The 16,690-nt window shown below is 48.0% G+C and overlaps 1 protein-coding gene and 9 non-coding genes across 10 annotated transcripts in view; 1 reads left to right on the top strand and 9 right to left on the bottom strand.

Moving 5' to 3' along the window:
• The window catches only part of LOC125715668 (uncharacterized), a 416,660-nt gene that overhangs the window by 268,619 nt on the left and 131,351 nt on the right, over positions 1-16,690 (top strand). The gene's annotated exons all lie outside the window — the stretch shown is intronic.
• trnag-gcc (transfer RNA glycine (anticodon GCC)) lies at positions 678-748 on the bottom strand. The gene has a single exon. It is a non-coding gene; the product is annotated as a tRNA-Gly (tRNA).
• trnag-gcc (transfer RNA glycine (anticodon GCC)) lies at positions 2,069-2,139 on the bottom strand. Its single transcript has one exon. It is a non-coding gene; the product is annotated as a tRNA-Gly (tRNA).
• On the bottom strand, positions 3,460-3,530 carry trnag-gcc (transfer RNA glycine (anticodon GCC)). Its single transcript has one exon. It is a non-coding gene; the product is annotated as a tRNA-Gly (tRNA).
• On the bottom strand, positions 4,851-4,921 carry trnag-gcc (transfer RNA glycine (anticodon GCC)). Its single transcript has one exon. It is a non-coding gene; the product is annotated as a tRNA-Gly (tRNA).
• On the bottom strand, positions 6,242-6,312 carry trnag-gcc (transfer RNA glycine (anticodon GCC)). Its single transcript has one exon. It is a non-coding gene; the product is annotated as a tRNA-Gly (tRNA).
• trnaq-uug (transfer RNA glutamine (anticodon UUG)) lies at positions 6,999-7,070 on the bottom strand. The gene has a single exon. It is a non-coding gene; the product is annotated as a tRNA-Gln (tRNA).
• Positions 7,633-7,703, bottom strand: trnag-gcc (transfer RNA glycine (anticodon GCC)). The gene has a single exon. It is a non-coding gene; the product is annotated as a tRNA-Gly (tRNA).
• trnag-gcc (transfer RNA glycine (anticodon GCC)) lies at positions 9,024-9,094 on the bottom strand. The gene has a single exon. It is a non-coding gene; the product is annotated as a tRNA-Gly (tRNA).
• Positions 15,566-15,636, bottom strand: trnag-gcc (transfer RNA glycine (anticodon GCC)). Its single transcript has one exon. It is a non-coding gene; the product is annotated as a tRNA-Gly (tRNA).

The following is a 16,690-nucleotide window of genomic DNA, read 5'->3' as shown; positions in this document are numbered from 1 at the left end:
TTGAGCCAGAGTGCGCCATGGGGCGCAAAACTGAGCCCATGATAGGTCCCACCGAGATGTGAACTCGGATCGCTGGATTCAAAGCCCAGAGTGCTAACCATTACACCATGGAACCAGCTGGTGCACTGCAGCCCAGGCGGAGACGAGCTCCAAAACGCATGTCACGTGCTGCCAAAACCCGGGATTGAACCAGGGACCTTTAGATCTTCAGTCTAACGCTCTCCCAACTGAGCTATTCCGGCACATTCGTGAGCTCCACTCTTGCCGTTTTCTGCCTCTTTCTTTGGAGCCCATCTCCCCACCTGAGCCACATGCCGTGAACGTCGACCTTAAGCAGCAGCAAGCTATGAAAAGTGTCCGATTTTAAGCCATAGTACGGTACACGAGTCAGGTGAGAGGCTCTTCTCAAGCTAACACGAGACTGTTGCTCAACAAAGACAATATGTCAGACAGTGGAATGTGTGAGAAAGTGCAGAGATGCAAGGATGGGCAAGAAGGTGGTCAGAAGTGTGAAGCTGAGATGCCTCTGTGTAGTTTTTAGCTAGGGGAACTGTAATGAGCCAGCCTCAGGGCTCCGCTTGCCAGGGGTTGAGCGGAAATGTGGAGTACCTGTCTTGAGATAAGACTGAATTAGCTGGAGTTCAGCGCTGAGTGTACAGTTGTTAAAAGAGCAGCTTTGCATTGGCCGGGAATCGAACCCGGGCCTCCCGCGTGGCAGGCGAGAATTCTACCACTGAACCACCAATGCAAAGACACGAGACCGACTTTCCGCCGAAAGACCGGAAAAATTCCTAAAGCAGAAACGGAGTGATGACAGCTCATTTCACACAACTGTTAAGATCAACGGAATATTTATAAATTGAAATGCTTGAAGCACAAGAACTCTGGGACCTTCTAGTGGAAGTGCTGCTTCGGGATACTTGACAACTCCGTCGACTTTTCCAATAAATGCCTCGAAAAAAGCTAGTTCCATCAGAAAGTTGTAAAGAGCATCAGAAGGCAGCACGGTTTTACAACGCGGGTTGGATTTTTCTTCAAGAACTACTACGCTCTTTGAGCAAATTGTGTATGTCAACGTATACTTTGCCAGTCCAATTGCTGCAGAATTGTCAGCTAAGAGAAATGCGTGTATCCTCCATTTCTTTCGCTCACCACGACACAGGTGAATGTGGCATATCCGTGTTCTTATAATCACGTCTGACACTTTCATTTTCTTTACCTCTGATCTCCAAGCACTCCCACCACCGGGAGAAAGAGAAAGCATGGCCCGTACGGGGATCGAACCCATGACCTTGGCGTGATTAGCACCACGCTCTAACCAGCTGAGCTAACCGGCCAAGCGGCAGAAAAGGTCGGCTACATCACATGCAAAAAGTGCAAAAGAAATGTTTTTGAGCCAGAGTGCGCCATGGGGCGCAAAACTGAGCCCATGATAGGTCTCACCGAGATTTGAACTCGGATCGCTGGATTCAAAGCCCAGAGTGCTAACCATTACACCATGGAACCAGCTGGTGCATTGCAGCCCAGGCGGATACGAGCTCCAAAACGCATGTCACGTGCTGCCAAAACCCGGGATTGAACCAGGGACCTTTAGATCTTCAGTCTAACGCTCTCCCAACTGAGCTATTCCGGCACATTCGTGAGCTCCACTCTTGCCGTTTTCTGCCTCTTTCTTTGGAGCCCATCTCCCCACCTGAGCCACATGCCGTGAACGTCGACCTTAAGCAGCAGCAAGCTATGAAAAGTGTCCGATTTTAAGCCATAGTACGGTACACGAGTCAGGTGAGAGGCTCTTCTCAAGCTAACACGAGACTGTTGCTCAACAAAGACAATATGTCAGACAGTGGAATGTGTGAGAAAGTGCAGAGATGCAAGGATGGGCAAGAAGGTGGTCAGAAGTGTGAAGCTGAGATGCCTCTGTGTAGTTTTTAGCTAGGGGAACTGTAATGAGCCAGCCTCAGGGCTCCGCTTGCCAGGGGTTGAGCGGAAATGTGGAGTACCTGTCTTGAGATAAGACTGAATTAGCTGGAGTTCAGCGCTGAGTGTACAGTTGTTAAAAGAGCAGCTTTGCATTGGCCGGGAATCGAACCCGGGCCTCCCGCGTGGCAGGCGAGAATTCTACCACTGAACCACCAATGCAAACACACGAGACCGACTTTCCGCCGAAAGACCGGAAAAATTCCTAAAGCAGAAACGGAGTGATGACAGCTCATTTCACACAACTGTTAAGATCAACGGAATATTTATAAATTGAAATGCTTGAAGCACAAGAACTCTGGGACCTTCTAGTGGAAGTGCTGCTTCGGGATACTTGACAACTCCGTCGACTTTTCCAATAAATGCCTCGAAAAAAGCTAGTTCCATCAGAAAGTTGTAAAGAGCATCAGAAGGCAGCACGGTTTTACAACGCGGGTTGGATTTTTCTTCAAGAACTACTACGCTCTTTGAGCAAATTGTGTATGTCAACGTATACTTTGCCAGTCCAATTGCTGCAGAATTGTCAGCTAAGAGAAATGCGTGTATCCTCCATTTCTTTCGCTCACCACGACACAGGTGAATGTGGCATATCCGTGTTCTTATAATCACGTCTGACACTTTCATTTTCTTTACCTCTGATCTCCAAGCACTCCCACCACCGGGAGAAAGAGAAAGCATGGCCCGTACGGGGATCGAACCCATGACCTTGGCGTGATTAGCACCACGCTCTAACCAGCTGAGCTAACCGGCCAAGCGGCAGAAAAGGTCGGCTACATCACATGCAAAAAGTGCAAAAGAAATGTTTTTGAGCCAGAGTGCGCCATGGGGCGCAAAACTGAGCCCATGATAGGTCTCACCGAGATTTGAACTCGGATCGCTGGATTCAAAGCCCAGAGTGCTAACCATTACACCATGGAACCAGCTGGTGCATTGCAGCCCAGGCGGATACGAGCTCCAAAACGCATGTCATGTGCTGCCAAAACCCGGGATTGAACCAGGGACCTTTAGATCTTCAGTCTAACGCTCTCCCAACTGAGCTATTCCGGCACATTCGTGAGCTCCACTCTTGCCGTTTTCTGCCTCTTTCTTTGGAGCCCATCTCCCCACCTGAGCCACATGCCGTGAACGTCGACCTTAAGCAGCAGCAAGCTATGAAAAGTGTCCGATTTTAAGCCATAGTACGGTACACGAGTCAGGTGAGAGGCTCTTCTCAAGCTAACACGAGACTGTTGCTCAACAAAGACAATATGTCAGACAGTGGAATGTGTGAGAAAGTGCAGAGATGCAAGGATGGGCAAGAAGGTGGTCAGAAGTGTGAAGCTGAGATGCCTCTGTGTAGTTTTTAGCTAGGGGAACTGTAATGAGCCAGCCTCAGGGCTCCGCTTGCCAGGGGTTGAGCGGAAATGTGGAGTACCTGTCTTGAGATAAGACTGAATTAGCTGGAGTTCAGCGCTGAGTGTACAGTTGTTAAAAGAGCAGCTTTGCATTGGCCGGGAATCGAACCCGGGCCTCCCGCGTGGCAGGCGAGAATTCTACCACTGAACCACCAATGCAAACACACGAGACCGACTTTCCGCCGAAAGACCGGAAAAATTCCTAAAGCAGAAACGGAGTGATGACAGCTCATTTCACACAACTGTTAAGATCAACGGAATATTTATAAATTGAAATGCTTGAAGCACAAGAACTCTGGGACCTTCTAGTGGAAGTGCTGCTTCGGGATACTTGACAACTCCGTCGACTTTTCCAATAAATGCCTCGAAAAAAGCTAGTTCCATCAGAAAGTTGTAAAGAGCATCAGAAGGCAGCACGGTTTTACAACGCGGGTTGGATTTTTCTTCAAGAACTACTACGCTCTTTGAGCAAATTGTGTATGTCAACGTATACTTTGCCAGTCCAATTGCTGCAGAATTGTCAGCTAAGAGAAATGCGTGTATCCTCCATTTCTTTCGCTCACCACGACACAGGTGAATGTGGCATATCTGTGTTCTTATAATCACGTCTGACACTTTCATTTTCTTTACCTCTGATCTCCAAGCACTCCCACCACCGGGAGAAAGAGAAAGCATGGCCCGTACGGGGATCGAACCCATGACCTTGGCGTGATTAGCACCACGCTCTAACCAGCTGAGCTAACCGGCCAAGTGGCAGAAAAGGTCGGCTACATCACATGCAAAAAGTGCAAAAGAAATGTTTTTGAGCCAGAGTGCGCCATGGGGCGCAAAACTGAGCCCATGATAGGTCCCACCGAGATGTGAACTCGGATCGCTGGATTCAAAGCCCAGAGTGCTAACCATTACACCATGGAACCAGCTGGTGCACTGCAGCCCAGGCGGAGACGAGCTCCAAAACGCATGTCACGTGCTGCCAAAACCCGGGATTGAACCAGGGACCTTTAGATCTTCAGTCTAACGCTCTCCCAACTGAGCTATTCCGGCACATTCGTGAGCTCCACTCTTGCCGTTTTCTGCCTCTTTCTTTGGAGCCCATCTCCCCACCTGAGCCACATGCCGTGAACGTCGACCTTAAGCAGCAGCAAGCTATGAAAAGTGTCCGATTTTAAGCCATAGTACGGTACACGAGTCAGGTGAGAGGCTCTTCTCAAGCTAACACGAGACTGTTGCTCAACAAAGACAATATGTCAGACAGTGGAATGTGTGAGAAAGTGCAGAGATGCAAGGATGGGCAAGAAGGTGGTCAGAAGTGTGAAGCTGAGATGCCTCTGTGTAGTTTTTAGCTAGGGGAACTGTAATGAGCCAGCCTCAGGGCTCCGCTTGCCAGGGGTTGAGCGGAAATGTGGAGTACCTGTCTTGAGATAAGACTGAATTAGCTGGAGTTCAGCGCTGAGTGTACAGTTGTTAAAAGAGCAGCTTTGCATTGGCCGGGAATCGAACCCGGGCCTCCCGCGTGGCAGGCGAGAACTCTACCACTGAACCACCAATGCAAACACACGAGACCGACTTTCCGCCGAAAGACCGGAAAAATTCCTAAAGCAGAAACGGAGTGATGACAGCTCATTTCACACAACTGTTAAGATCAACGGAATATTTATAAATTGAAATGCTTGAAGCACAAGAACTCTGGGACCTTCTAGTGGAAGTGCTGCTTCGGGATACTTGACAACTCCGTCGACTTTTCCAATAAATGCCTCGAAAACAGCTAGTTCCATCAGAAAGTTGTAAAGAGCATCAGAAGGCAGCACGGTTTTACAACGCGGGTTGGATTTTTCTTCAAGAACTACTACGCTCTTTGAGCAAATTGTGTATGTCAACGTATACTTTGCCAGTCCAATTGCTGCAGAATTGTCAGCTAAGAGAAATGCGTGTATCCTCCATTTCTTTCGCTCACCACGACACAGGTGAATGTGGCATATCCGTGTTCTTATAATCACGTCTGACACTTTCATTTTCTTTACCTCTGATCTCCAAGCACTCCCACCACCGGGAGAAAGAGAAAGCATGGCCCGTACGGGGATCGAACCCATGACCTTGGCGTGATTAGCACCACGCTCTAACCAGCTGAGCTAACCGGCCAAGCGGCAGAAAAGGTCGGCTACATCACATGCAAAAAGTGCAAAAGAAATGTTTTTGAGCCAGAGTGCGCCATGGGGCGCAAAACTGAGCCCATGATAGGTCTCACCGAGATTTGAACTCGGATCGCTGGATTCAAAGCCCAGAGTGCTAACCATTACACCATGGAACCAGCTGGTGCATTGCAGCCCAGGCGGATACGAGCTCCAAAACGCATGTCACGTGCTGCCAAAACCCGGGATTGAACCAGGGACCTTTAGATCTTCAGTCTAACGCTCTCCCAACTGAGCTATTCCGGCACATTCGTGAGCTCCACTCTTGCCGTTTTCTGCCTCTTTCTTTGGAGCCCATCTCCCCACCTGAGCCACATGCCGTGAACGTCGACCTTAAGCAGCAGCAAGCTATGAAAAGTGTCCGATTTTAAGCCATAGTACGGTACACGAGTCAGGTGAGAGGCTCTTCTCAAGCTAACACGAGACTGTTGCTCAACAAAGACAATATGTCAGACAGTGGAATGTGTGAGAAAGTGCAGAGATGCAAGGATGGGCAAGAAGGTGGTCAGAAGTGTGAAGCTGAGATGCCTCTGTGTAGTTTTTAGCTAGGGGAACTGTAATGAGCCAGCCTCAGGGCTCCGCTTGCCAGGGGTTGAGCGGAAATGTGGAGTACCTGTCTTGAGATAAGACTGAATTAGCTGGAGTTCAGCGCTGAGTGTACAGTTGTTAAAAGAGCAGCTTTGCATTGGCCGGGAATCGAACCCGGGCCTCCCGCGCGGCAGGCGAGAATTCTACCACTGAACCACCAACGCAAAGACACGAGACCGACTTTCCGCCGAAAGACCGGAAAAATTCCTAAAGCAGAAACGGAGTGATGACAGCTCATTTCACACAACTATTAAGATCAACAGAATATTTATAAATTGAAATGCTGGAAGCACAAGAACTCTGGGACCTTTTAGTGGAAGTGCTGCTTCGGGATACTTGACAACTCCGTCGACTTTTCCAATAAATGCCTCGAAAAAAGCTAGTTCCATCAGAAAGTTGTAAAGAGCATCAGAAGGCAGCACGGTTTTACAACGCGGGTTGGATTTTTCTTCAAGAACTACTACGCTCTTTGAGCAAATTGTGTATGTCAACGTATACTTTGCCAGTCCAATTGCTGCAGAATTGTCAGCTAAGAGAAATGCGTGTATCCTCCATTTCTTTCGCTCACCACGACACAGGTGAATGTGGCATATCTGTGTTCTTATAATCACGTCTGACACTTTCATTTTCTTTACCTCTGATCTCCAAGCACTCCCACCACCGGGAGAAAGAGAAAGCATGGCCCGTACGTGGATCGAACCCATGACCTTGGCGTGATTAGCACCACGCTCTAACCAGCTGAGCTAACCGGCCAAGTGGCAGAAAAGGTCAGCTACATCACATGCAAAAAGTGCAAAAGAAATGTTTTTGAGCCAGAGTGCGCCATGGGGCGCAAAACTGAGCCCATGATAGGTCCCACCGAGATTTGAACTCGGATCGCTGGATTCAAAGCCCAGAGTGCTAACCATTACACCATGGAACCAGCTGGTGCACTGCAGCCCAGGCGGAGACGAGCTCCAAAACGCATGTCACGTGCTGCCAAAACCCGGGATTGAACCAGGGACCTTTAGATCTTCAGTCTAACGCTCTCCCAACTGAGCTATTCCGGCACATTCGTGAGCTCCACTCTTGCCGTTTTCTGCCTCTTTCTTTGGAGCCCATCTCCCCACCTGAGCCACATGCCGTGAACGTCGACCTTAAGCAGCAGCAAGCTATGAAAAGTGTCCGATTTTAAGCCATAGTACGGTACACGAGTCAGGTGAGAGGCTCTTCTCAAGCTAACACGAGACTGTTGCTCAACAAAGACAATATGTCAGACAGTGGAATGTGTGAGAAAGTGCAGAGATGCAAGGATGGGCAAGAAGGTGGTCAGAAGTGTGAAGCTGAGATGCCTCTGTGTAGTTTTTAGCTAGGGGAACTGTAATGAGCCAGCCTCAGGGCTCCGCTTGCCAGGGGTTGAGCGGAAATGTGGAGTACCTGTCTTGAGATAAGACTGAATTAGCTGGAGTTCAGCGCTGAGTGTACAGTTGTTAAAAGAGCAGCTTTGCATTGGCCGGGAATCGAACCCGGGCCTCCCGCGTGGCAGGCGAGAATTCTACCACTGAACCACCAATGCAAACACACGAGACCGACTTTCCGCCGAAAGACCGGAAAAATTCCTAAAGCAGAAACGGAGTGATGACAGCTCATTTCACACAACTGTTAAGATCAACGGAATATTTATAAATTGAAATGCTTGAAGCACAAGAACTCTGGGACCTTCTAGTGGAAGTGCTGCTTCGGGATACTTGACAACTCCGTCGACTTTTCCAATAAATGCCTCGAAAAAAGCTAGTTCCATCAGAAAGTTGTAAAGAGCATCAGAAGGCAGCACGGTTTTACAACGCGGGTTGGATTTTTCTTCAAGAACTACTACGCTCTTTGAGCAAATTGTGTATGTCAACGTATACTTTGCCAGTCCAATTGCTGCAGAATTGTCAGCTAAGAGATATGCGTGTATCCTCCATTTCTTTCGCTCACCACGACACAGGTGAATGTGGCATATCTGTGTTCTTATAATCACGTCTGACACTTTCATTTTCTTTACCTCTGATCTCCAAGCACTCCCACCACCGGGAGAAAGAGAAAGCATGGCCCGTACGGGGATCGAACCCATGACCTTGGCGTGATTAGCACCACGCTCTAACCAGCTGAGCTAACCGGCCAAGTGGCAGAAAAGGTCGGCTACATCACATGCAAAAAGTGCAAAAGAAATGTTTTTGAGCCAGAGTGCGCCATGGGGCGCAAAACTGAGCCCATGATAGGTCCCACCGAGATGTGAACTCGGATCGCTGGATTCAAAGCCCAGAGTGCTAACCATTACACCATGGAACCAGCTGGTGCACTGCAGCCCAGGCGGAGACGAGCTCCAAAACGCATGTCACGTGCTGCCAAAACCCGGGATTGAACCAGGGACCTTTAGATCTTCAGTCTAACGCTCTCCCAACTGAGCTATTCCGGCACATTCGTGAGCTCCACTCTTGCCGTTTTCTGCCTCTTTCTTTGGAGCCCATCTCCCCACCTGAGCCACATGCCGTGAACGTCGACCTTAAGCAGCAGCAAGCTATGAAAAGTGTCCGATTTTAAGCCATAGTACGGTACACGAGTCAGGTGAGAGGCTCTTCTCAAGCTAACACGAGACTGTTGCTCAACAAAGACAATATGTCAGACAGTGGAATGTGTGAGAAAGTGCAGAGATGCAAGGATGGGCAAGAAGGTGGTCAGAAGTGTGAAGCTGAGATGCCTCTGTGTAGTTTTTAGCTAGGGGAACTGTAATGAGCCAGCCTCAGGGCTCCGCTTGCCAGGGGTTGAGCGGAAATGTGGAGTACCTGTCTTGAGATAAGACTGAATTAGCTGGAGTTCAGCGCTGAGTGTACAGTTGTTAAAAGAGCAGCTTTGCATTGGCCGGGAATCGAACCCGGGCCTCCCGCATGGCAGGCGAGAATTCTACCACTGAACCACCAATGCAAACACACGAGACCGACTTTCCGCCGAAAGACCGGAAAAATTCCTAAAGCAGAAACGGAGTGATGACAGCTCATTTCACACAACTGTTAAGATCAACGGAATATTTATAAATTGAAATGCTTGAAGCACAAGAACTCTGGGACCTTCTAGTGGAAGTGCTGCTTCGGGATACTTGACAACTCCGTCGACTTTTCCAATAAATGCCTCGAAAAAAGCTAGTTCCATCAGAAAGTTGTAAAGAGCATCAGAAGGCAGCACGGTTTTACAACGCGGGTTGGATTTTTCTTCAAGAACTACTACGCTCTTTGAGCAAATTGTGTATGTCAACGTATACTTTGCCAGTCCAATTGCTGCAGAATTGTCAGCTAAGAGATATGCGTGTATCCTCCATTTCTTTCGCTCACCACGACACAGGTGAATGTGGCATATCTGTGTTCTTATAATCACGTCTGACACTTTCATTTTCTTTACCTCTGATCTCCAAGCACTCCCACCACCGGGAGAAAGAGAAAGCATGGCCCGTACGGGGATCGAACCCATGACCTTGGCGTGATTAGCACCACGCTCTAACCAGCTGAGCTAACCGGCCAAGTGGCAGAAAAGGTCGGCTACATCACATGCAAAAAGTGCAAAAGAAATGTTTTTGAGCCAGAGTGCGCCATGGGGCGCAAAACTGAGCCCATGATAGGTCCCACCGAGATGTGAACTCGGATCGCTGGATTCAAAGCCCAGAGTGCTAACCATTACACCATGGAACCAGCTGGTGCACTGCAGCCCAGGCGGAGACGAGCTCCAAAACGCATGTCACGTGCTGCCAAAACCCGGGATTGAACCAGGGACCTTTAGATCTTCAGTCTAACGCTCTCCCAACTGAGCTATTCCGGCACATTCGTGAGCTCCACTCTTGCCGTTTTCTGCCTCTTTCTTTGGAGCCCATCTCCCCACCTGAGCCACATGCCGTGAACGTCGACCTTAACACTAGATTTACCGAGTTTTTATTCTCTGCTGAGAGTCCCAAGGTGTTTGTCACCCCTGCTGTGATTTTCGCAGGTCTTCAGCCCCATCCTCCTCCTGCTTTTGTTGTGCAAACACACCCATTACCTGTGAGGCCTGGCGCATTTGCATTTTTTACTCAGAGCAGCTCAAATCCAAGGCAGGCTAAACCTCTGTGTGTGACATGGAAACCTTCACAAAAGTCTGCCATATCTATACCAAATATCCCACACGCTGACTGACCTGCAAATATGAAAGACGCACATTCACAAAATATATGGAAACACAAGTCTGTGTTATTTATAAAACAAATTGAGTGAAAATAGAATGAAAAGTTGCTAATAGAATGAAATGAATAAAATGAAAACATGCTAACACTTCAGTCTCCAATGCATGTTTGTATATAAATGTCATAAGCTGAGTGAAGTCATGGTCCATGGTTTTTGACATGCTCATACACATACAGAATAAAATGTCATTTCATTTTCATTGGCCATCACTGAATTATAACACCAAAAGTGAATTTTGTTTTTGTGTGATCTCTCCAGCTTTGCATGTTTGGCTGTTCATGTAAAAATTGATGTATCCGTGCCTCAGTTCCAGGTTCATCTCTTCGTCATCTTTCTGCCTTTTGTCTCAGTGGTTACTGTCCCACACAGTCTGTCTATCTTTCAAAGTCTGTGTTTGCAGCGTTTGAAAACCCAGTGACCATCATCCCTGTATTTGGCAATGGAGTTCCTTGGCTAGAAGAATCGGAAACAATCTTCTTTTTCCTTTCCACCCTGTAGATGCTTTGTACAGAACGTAGGCATTCACCGCCACCAAGTCCAGCATGTTGTAAAACACAGCTACTGGCCACTTGCATGTTGCTGCTCGTACTGAATACATGCGCGCCATTCTAAACACTGACGTGGAGAATTCCTCTCCCTGTGCAGTGTCCTTTGCCAATGGAGGAAGTTCACGGCAAACGTTATTCACCATGCCCAGTAAAGTGAAGCAGTCTGTGTGACAGTGACAGTGAGGTGAAGAAATTGTCCATTGTGACATTTCTCCCGTCATCCAGAAATGACTCCATCAGACTCATGACCACGTTCTCTGCCAGCCTTCACCAAGAACTGTGCTGAAAGTTTCACTCCAGGAGAACACATGAACATAGATGTACAGCTGTTCTCGACCAAGGTTCATTGTCCATGCAGTATATTTACATTTACATTTACAGGATTTGGCAGACGCCCTTAGCCAGAGCGACTTACATAAGTGCTTTGAGACTCTGCAATGAATTTCCGATGCTAGCTCAATAAGGACCCCAGCTACGAATACTATCTCTGAGAACGCCATTGAGTAGTGCAGAATTTTTATTTTATTTTATTTTTTTAAAACACACACCAGAAAAAGAGTCGAGTAAGAATATAGAAGTTCTACGTCAGGTATTTCTGAAAAAGAAAAGTTTTGAGTCGTCGCTTGAAGACATTCAAGGATTCAGCTGTTCGGACATCTAGGGGGAGTTCATTCCATCAATTAGGTGCCAGGACAGAGAAGAGCCGAGATGCGTGTCTTCCTTGTGCCTTGAGGGGAGGTGGGACCAGTCGAGCAGTGCTGGAGGATCGGAGAGATCGTGGTGCAGAGCGGGGTGTGATGAGGTCCTTTAGGTAGGATGGTGCCAGAGAATTTTTGGCTTTGTATGCGAGCATCAGTGTTTTGAATCTGATGCGTGCAGCTACAGGAAGCCAGTGGAGGGAGCGCAGCAAAGGAGTGGTGTGGGAGAACTTGGGAAGGATGAAAACAAGACGAGCAGCTGCATTCTGAATCAGTTGGAGGGGACGGATGGCGCTCAGTGGTAAACCCGCTAGAAGCGAGTTGCAGTAGTCAAGGCGTGAGATGACGAGGGACTGGACGAGTATCTGGGTAGCCTGGGTGGAAAGAAATGGACGTATCCTCCTGATGTTAAAGAGGAGAAACCGACAAGAGCGAGAAAGACTGGTGATATGTGAGGAAAATGACAACCGATCATCTATGGTAACTCCAAGGTTTCTAGCAGAAACCGAAGGACGGATCAGGGAGTTGTCAAAGGAGATCGCAAGGTCCTGGAGGGGGGATGAGTCAGCCGGGATGTAAAGCAACTCAGTTTTACTAGTTTTGAGTTTTAGCTGGTGAGTGGTCATCCAAGATGAGATGTCTGCCAAGCATGTAGAGATCTTAGTGGAGACATGAGTGTCTGAGGGAGGGAAGGAGAGGATGAGTTGAGTGTCATCGGCATAGCAGTGGTAGGAGAAGCCATGTGAGGATATAACTTCGCCAAGAGATTTAGTGTAGAGGGAGAATAGGAGAGGGCCAAGAACCGAGCCCTGAGGGACACCGGTGGAAAGACAACGTGGAGTAGATGTGGATCCATTCCATGTCACTTGGTATATCGCATCCAAGCAGGACAAATTTGGGATCAAGTTCTGGATGGCCACGGATTTGGAGACCAAATACGTCTGCAACGTGTCCCCTAACTTGGGAAAGGACCCCAGTCACCAGAAAAGGGAGAGGCTGGCAGAGAACATGGTCATGAGTCTGATGGAGCCATTTCTGGATGACGGGAGAAATGTCACAACGGACAATTTCTTCACCTCACTGGCACTGTCACACAGACTGCTTCAGCGCAAAACAACACTACTGAGCACAGGGAATAAAGTTTGGTATGAACTTCCTCCAATTTCAAAGGACACTGCACAGCAAGAGGAATTCTCCGCGTCAGTGCTTAGAAGTGGCAGTGTCTCCTTGACAATTTATGCACCTAAAAAAACAAGATTGTGTGTGTTCTGAGTTCCTTGGACCAAGATGTGGCGATCTGTGAAGGCAGAAAGAGGAAACCCAACACGATAACAGACTATAACCACATGAAGGTATGTGAATGTGTGTATAATTTTACATCAGTGCTACAATGTTTTCTGATATGTACTATACAGGCCTATATAGAAAGAAGGTAGAAAAAAAGCAAATACACTCATGACTCTCTCTCTCTCTGCTGTTATAGTGTGGTGTAAATGTGTTGGACCAAATGGCGCGCATGTATTCCGTAAGAGCAGCAACATGCAGGTGGCCAGTAGCTGTATTTTACAACATGCTGGACCTGGTGGTGGCAAATTCCTACGTTCTGTACAAGGCATGTACAGGGTGGGAAGGCAAAAGAAGATTATTTTTGAGTCATCTAGCCAAGGAACTCCATTGCCAATTTATGCCACAAAAGGCTATGGGGACAGAGGAAGGCTGCTGCTGTGCCAGGACTTGTATGGACAACTCAGTGTCAGGTACAGGAGAACTGCAACAGAAACCGCAGCAGGTTTACCAGTGCAAAGTGTTACAAATTCACTTGCGCCAAATGCAGGGATGATGGTCACTGGGTCTGCAAACACTGCAAAGTTTGAAACACTCAATTTTTTTTATAAATAAAACAGACTTGTGCTTCCATATATTTTGTGAATGTGTGTCTTTCATATTTGCAGGTCAGTCAGCATGTGGGATATTTGGTATAGATATGGCAGACTTTTGTGAAGGTTTCCATGTCACACAGCCTGCCTTGGATTTTAGCTGCTCTGAGTAAAAAAATGCAAATGTGCCAGGCCTCACAGGTAATGGGTGTGTTTGCACAACAAAAGCAGGAGGACAATGGCCCAAGAAACTCTCAGCAGGGATGCTAGTAGGTGTTAGGCCCAGGGAATTTACGCAAATTTGCGTAGATTTGGCAGTTCTAGTGTTAAGCAGCAGCAAGCTATGAAAAGTGTCCGATTTTAAGCCATAGTACGGTACACGAGTCAGGTGAGAGGCTCTTCTCAAGCTAACACGAGACTGTTGCTCAACAAAGACAATATGTCAGACAGTGGAATGTGTGAGAAAGTGCAGAGATGCAAGGATGGGCAAGAAGGTGGTCAGAAGTGTGAAGCTGAGATGCCTCTGTGTAGTTTTTAGCTAGGGGAACTGTAATGAGCCAGCCTCAGGGCTCCGCTTGCCAGGGGTTGAGCGGAAATGTGGAGTACCTGTCTTGAGATAAGACTGAATTAGCTGGAGTTCAGCGCTGAGTGTACAGTTGTTAAAAGAGCAGCTTTGCATTGGCCGGGAATCGAACCCGGGCCTCCCGCGTGGCAGGTGAGAATTCTACCACTGAACCACCAATGCAAACACACGAGACCGACTTTCCGCCGAAAGACCGGAAAAATTCCTAAAGCAGAAACGGAGTGATGACAGCTCATTTCACACAACTGTTAAGATCAACGGAATATTTATAAATTGAAATGCTTGAAGCACAAGAACTCTGGGACCTTCTAGTGGAAGTGCTGCTTCGGGATACTTGACAACTCCGTCGACTTTTCCAATAAATGCCTCGAAAAAAGCTAGTTCCATCAGAAAGTTGTAAAGAGCATCAGAAGGCAGCACGGTTTTACAACGCGGGTTGGATTTTTCTTCAAGAACTACTACGCTCTTTGAGCAAATTGTGTATGTCAACGTATACTTTGCCAGTCCAATTGCTGCAGAATTGTCAGCTAAGAGAAATGCGTGTATCCTCCATTTCTTTCGCTCACCACGACACAGGTGAATGTGACATATCTGTGTTCTTATAATCACGTCTGACACTTTCATTTTCTTTACCTCTGATCTCCAAGCACTCCCACCACCGGGAGAAAGAGAAAGCATGGCCCGTACGGGGATCGAACCCATGACCTTGGCGTGATTAGCACCACGCTCTAACCAGCTGAGCTAACCGGCCAAGTGGCAGAAAATGTCGGCTACATCACATGCAAAAAGTGCAAAAGAAATGTTTTTGAGCCAGAGTGCGCCATGGGGCGCAAAACTGAGCCCATGATAGGTCCCACCGAGATTTGAACTCAGATCGCTGGATTCAAAGCCTAGAGTGCTAACCATTACACCATGGAACCAGCTGGTGCACTGCAGCCCAGGCGGAGACGAGCTCCAAAACGCATGTCACGTGCTGCCAAAACCCGGGATTGAACCAGGGACCTTTAGATCTTCAGTCTAACGCTCTCCCAACTGAGCTATTCCGGCACATTCGTGAGCTCCACTCTTGCCGTTTTCTGCCTCTTTCTTTGGAGCCCATCTCCCCACCTGAGCCACATGCCGTGAACGTCGACCTTAAGCAGCAGCAAGCTATGAAAAGTGTCCGATTTTAAGCCATAGTACGGTACACGAGTCAGGTGAGAGGCTCTTCTCAAGCTAACGCGAGACTGTTGCTCAACAAAGACAATATGTCAGACAGTGGAATGTGTGAGAAAGTGCAGAGATGCAAGGATGGGCAAGAAGGTGGTCAGAAGTGTGAAGCTGAGATGCCTCTGTGTAGTTTTTAGCTAGGGGAACTGTAATGAGCCAGCCTCAGGGCTCCGCTTGCCAGGGGTTGAGCGGAAATGTGGAGTACCTGTCTTGAGATAAGACTGAATTAGCTGGAGTTCAGCGCTGAGTGTACAGTTGTTAAAAGAGCAGCTTTGCATTGGCCGGGAATCGAACCCGGGCCTCCCGCGTGGCAGGCGAGAATTCTACCACTGAACCACCAATGCAAACACACGAGACCGGCTTTCCGCCGAAAGACCGGAAAAATTCCTAAAGCAGAAACGGAGTGATGACAGCTCATTTCACACAACTGTTAAGATCAACGGAATATTTATAAATTGAAATGCTTGAAGCACAAGAACTCTGGGACCTTCTAGTGGAAGTGCTGCTTCGGGATACTTGACAACTCCGTCGACTTTTCCAATAAATGCCTCGAAAAAAGCTAGTTCCATCAGAAAGTTGTAAAGAGCATCAGAAGGCAGCACGGTTTTACAACGCGGGTTGGATTTTTCTTCAAGAACTACTACGCTCTTTGAGCAAATTGTGTATGTCAACGTATACTTTGCCAGTCCAATTGCTGCAGAATTGTCAGCTAAGAGATATGCGTGTATCCTCCATTTCTTTCGCTCACCACGACACAGGTGAATGTGGCATATCTGTGTTCTTATAATCACGTCTGACACTTTCATTTTCTTTACCTCTGATCTCCAAGCACTCCCACCACCGGGAGAAAGAGAAAGCATGGCCCGTACGGGGATCGAACCCATGACCTTGGCGTGATTAGCACCACGCTCTAACCAGCTGAGCTAACCGGCCAAGTGGCAGAAAAGGTCGGCTACATCACATGCAAAAAGTGCAAAAGAAATGTTTTTGAGCCAGAGTGCGCCATGGGGCGCAAAACTGAGCCCATGATAGGTCCCACCGAGATGTGAACTCGGATCGCTGGATTCAAAGCCCAGAGTGCTAACCATTACACCATGGAACCAGCTGGTGCACTGCAGCCCAGGCGGAGACGAGCTCCAAAACGCATGTCACGTGCTGCCAAAACCCGGGATTGAACCAGGGACCTTTAGATCTTCAGTCTAACGCTCTCCCAACTGAGCTATTCCGGCACATTCGTGAGCTCCACTCTTGCCGTTTTCTGCCTCTTTCTTTGGAGCCCATCTCCCCACCTGAGCCACATGCCGTGAACGTCGACCTTAAGCAGCAGCAAGCTATGAAAAGTGTCCGATTTTAAGCCATAGTACGGTACACGAGTCAGGTGAGAGGCTCTTCTCAAGC

This window comes from Brienomyrus brachyistius, chromosome 2 (assembly GCF_023856365.1).
Source record: "Brienomyrus brachyistius isolate T26 chromosome 2, BBRACH_0.4, whole genome shotgun sequence".
NCBI classification, from domain to species: Eukaryota; Metazoa; Chordata; class Actinopteri; order Osteoglossiformes; family Mormyridae; genus Brienomyrus; species Brienomyrus brachyistius.
This window is presented reverse-complemented; position numbering and strand designations above follow the sequence as displayed.